This window comes from Bos indicus, chromosome 24 (assembly GCF_029378745.1).
Source record: "Bos indicus isolate NIAB-ARS_2022 breed Sahiwal x Tharparkar chromosome 24, NIAB-ARS_B.indTharparkar_mat_pri_1.0, whole genome shotgun sequence".
NCBI classification, from domain to species: domain Eukaryota; kingdom Metazoa; phylum Chordata; class Mammalia; order Artiodactyla; family Bovidae; genus Bos; species Bos indicus.
The window spans coordinates 12,770,937-12,775,684 of record NC_091783.1 but is presented as its reverse complement, the minus strand read 5'-3'; positions in this window follow the sequence as shown (position 1 = coordinate 12,775,684).

Below are 4,748 nucleotides of genomic sequence, written 5' to 3'. Positions count from 1 at the left end.
ATGTGTTTGTCTAGGCCTGGAAATTTCTAAATTTGTAACTTCTGATCTCTCCCAAAGGGTATTCACTTTTTTTGTGAGCATCTAATGAAATAAATACAAATTTTAAAAAATTCAGTGACTGAGATATGACTGTAGTAATATTAATAAATATATTTGTGTGTTTAATAAAATCACAACTTATAAATAAGGCTCTTTTCAATTCAAAAACTTTTCTGATTTCTTTTTTTAACCTTAATGAAGATATTAAAATATACACTTTCCAAACTACCTTTTTAAATGTCATTTCTGGAAATATTTACATAATTTCAGCAATATAAATCATAGTCTTCATTTAAACTGACACTGCTGGCTCAGGAATATGGAATACAGTATTAGTTTCTGTAAGAATGAATTGACTTCGATATGAAATAAGGCTTCTCAGTATCAGCCCTGAAGAAATATATTGGTTACAGCTAAAATGTATGGTTATGCTTATGCTAAAACATACCGACATTATAAAACTGTATATTGGTTTCAGTAACAATGTATTCTTTCCAATGGATTCATGTGGCTTTCAGCAAGAATGTATTGATTTCATTAAAATGTGCTCCTTGAGATAAACAAAAATTCAGTTAAAATGCATTGGTTTCTGTTAAAGTTCATTGACTGAAGTGAAGAACATTACACTGCTCTTGGGTTGCCCGAGGGTTTGGTAAGTATTGAATAGAGACGTATATATCAGTAATAATAAAGGCTGGGGAAAACAAAGATATTGTAAACCCTATAAAGATGTAAATATCCCCACACATTATTAGATTGAATTTCCTCGCAGGCACTGAGAGTTGGCTCAGGTACTTTTCACAAAGTCACTCCAACCTCAGTGTATTCCAAGTTCATGGGAATTCAGGAACCAATGCAGGGACACTTTGGTTTCCCCTTGATTCAAATGACTCTCCAGGAGGCTATTACACACCCAGGTTGCTCTTCAAGCCACATGATGTCTGAAAATTCCCACTTAAAAAGCAGAGGATGATCCTTCAATGAGTTAATGCATTTTTTTCCCATAGAACCTAAAATGTTTGCAGAGACTAGGACACACTCTGGGAAAGGCCCAACGATTTTGTTCAATCCTACATTGCTTCTTCATACTGGTTGTAGAAAAGGCAGAAAGAGAAGGAAGGAAGATCGGATAAGTACAGTTAACCACATTTCTTTGTATTTTGGTATGTAAACAAACAAAATAGTACCTAAGATTCCTTGGGGAAATAACATTTAAACACTGTTAATTATAAAACCATCTAGCTTTCATGCAAGCAGAATGTAGGTATGTGAATTTCACATGGGAAACATTTTTCTCATTGTTATCATTTTATCGGGTCCAAGCCATACAAGACCAGATTTAAAAAATTTAAAACATGAACAAAAATAAAAATTAATTTAAATCACCTGATATTATATCATTTGTGAAAAAGCACTGTTTATATTTCAGTTCAGTTCAGTCACTCAGTCATGTTTGACTCTGCGACCCCATGGAGAGCAGGACACCAGGCTTCCCTGTCCATCACCAAATCCTGGAGTTTACTCAAATTCATGTCCATTGAGTCAGTGACGCCATCCAACCACCTCATCCTCTGTCATCCCCTTCTCCTTCTACCTTCAATCTTTCCCAGTATCAGGGTCTTTTCAAATGAGTCAGTTCTTCCCATCAGGTGGCCAAAGTATTGGAGTTTCAGCTTCAACATCAGTCCTTCCAATGAATATTCAGAACTGATTTCCTTTAAGATTGATTGGTTTGATCTCTTTGCAGTCCAAGGAGCTCTCAAGAGTCTTCTCCAACACCACAGGTCAAAAGCATCAATTCTTCAGCACTCAGCTTTCATTATGGTCCAACTCTCACATCCACACATGATTACTGGAAAAACCATAGCCTTGACTAGATGGACATTTGTTGGCAAAGTAATGTCTCTGCTTTTTAATATGCTATCTAGGTTGGTCATAACTTTTATTCCAAGGAGCAAGCACCTTTTAATTTCATGGTCACAATCACCATCTGCAGTGATTTTGGAGCCCCCCAAAAATAAAGTTTGTCATTGTTTCCATTGTTTCCCTATCTATTTGAGTGATGGGACCGGATGCCATGATCTTAGTTTTCTGAATGTTGAGTTTTAAGCCTACTTTTTCACTTTCCTCTTTCACTTTCATCAAGAGGCTCTTTAGTTCTTCTTTGCTTTCTGCCATAACGGTGGTGTCATCTGCATATCTGAGGTTATTGATATTTCTCCTGGCAATCTTGATTCCAGCTTGTGCTTCCTCCAGCCCAACATTTCTCATGATGTACTCTGTATATAAGTTAAATAAGTAGGGTGACAATATACAGCCTGAACATACTCCTTTCCCAATTTGGAACCAGTCTGTTGTTCCCTGTCCAGTTCTAACTGTTGCTTCCTGACCTGCCTACAGATTTCTCAGGAGGCAAGTAAGATTCCCATCTCCAATCCCATGGACAGAGGAGCCTGGTAGGCTATAGCCCATGGGGTCGCAGAGTTGGACACAACTGAGTGACTTCACTTTCACTTAAGAATTTTCCACAGTTTGTTGTGATCCAAACAAAGGCTTTGGCATAGTCAATAAAGCAGAAGTAGATGTTTTTCTGTAACTCTCTTGCTTTTTCAATGATCCAACGGATGTTAACAATTTGATCCCTGGTTCCTCTGTCTTTTCTAAATCTAGCTTGAACCTCTGGAAGTTCATGGTTCATGTACTGTTGAAGTCTAGCTTGAAGAAGTTTGAGCATTACTTTGCTAGTGTATGAGATGAATGCAATTGTGTGGTAGTTTGAACCTTCTTTGGCATTGTATTTCTTTGAGATTAGATTGAAAACTGACCTTTTCCTGTCCTGTGGCCACTGCTGAGTTTTCCAAATCTGCTGGTATATCAAATGCAGGACTTTCACAGCATCATCTTTTAGGATTTGAAATAGCTCAACTAGAATTCCATCATTTCCACTAGCTTTCATATTTAGTACCTGTTTTTAATGACCTTCCCAGATGAGGCTAGTGGTAAAGAATCCCCATGCCAACACAGGAGACGAAAGAGATGCAGGTTCGATCCCTGGCTCAGGAAGATCCACTGCAGGAGGAAATGGCAACCTGCTCCAGTATTCTGACCTGGGAAATTCCATGGACAGAGGAGTCTGGTGAGCTACTGTCCACGGAGCCACAAGCAGTTGGACATGACTGAGCACACACACATTTAACATAAGTTTTATTCTTCATGCCTATCAATATATTTATCTCTTGTAAAACAAATTGGAAGTTATATGAGCTTTGTTCTAAACTGCTTTTTAATGTGTATATGAAATAGCATTAAAATAAATATACAACTAAATAAATTATTATAAAGTGCATATTTGACCAAGCTGCCCTTTTTATTTCCCTCAGCTTCACTAAACTTTAGACAGATTTCATCATGACTATAGACTCTTTTCTCAGAGCATTTCCTTTTTCTTTGCAGCATGTGGAATCTCAGTTCCCTGACCAGGGATCAAACCCACAGCCCCTGAAGTCTTAACCATTGGACAGCCAGGGAAGTCCCTAGAGCACATTTACTTTAGAAAAGTTGCGATTGTATATTGTTTCTCTCTTTGGAGATGGAAATCATCTTGTTATTGTTGTTCAGTCACTAAATCATTGCGTCCAGCTCTTTGTAACCCAATGGACTGCAGCATGTCAGGATTCCCTGTCCTTCACCATCTCCCTGAGTTTTTTCAAATTCATGTCCATTGAGTCGGTGATGCCATCCAACCATCTCATCCTCTGTCGCCCGCTTCTCCTCTTGCCCTCCATCTTTCCCAGCATCAGGGGTTTTTCCAATATTCATTCCAGTACTTCATACTTATTTCTAACTTTGTTCATCCCTAGCCTGCACAAAGGTCCTGTGAAAAATCTAAACTTTATCCATTCTATATACACAATTTGGAAAATTCCAGTGAAATTCAGATTCTGAGCAGACAAGTAGCATGCCTACTATCCTATGCTCTGTGATTATAAATGTTAAGAGACTAGAGACTGTTCCTGGTCGTAGTGGAGCTGAAAAACTTTCTGTTGTCATGGAAATGTTTTGCTTTGTGATTCAAAAGACAAATATTTCTGTGTTGTTCAGGTTATTAAAACAATCTACATGAGATGGAACCCTCTGTTCACCCACTCTCACTCTACCCGTGAACACTTTATGAGTTAGAGATGGAATTCAGAAACCCATTGATGCGTATGTGGGAGGAACATTCTGCTGATCAAGTGGGTAGGCAGGGGAGATGCCCTCTGCTACCCAGTCCATCATAGCAATAGAAGAGTTCTTTGTAAGCCCTTCAACCTTCACATTCTCAAAGTCTTGCTCTCTTTGTTCACAGAAGCTCCAGCAGAAGAATGTTTCTAGTGAAGAAGCATCAGTGATAACCAAAAAGGGCAGTGGGAACCAAAGGGGAGTTCAACCTTCATTTCTGTGAACCACCTACACTTGCTGTTGTTTATACGGTGAACTATTGACTGGGATGAATGTTTCCATGAAAGGCCATTCTTGTAAAATCTCATCAGAATTTAAACCCTTCAGAGGCTGACCCACTTGCATCTCACTGCTTAGTTTCGGATTCCTTCTTGACAGTTAATTACAAGAAGCCTGAACTGCTGAACCATGGGCCTGGCTGACCAGTTCAAATTCTCCAACAAAATAAATTTAGCTTCACTTCATTGGAATTAAAAGGTTGAAGCTTT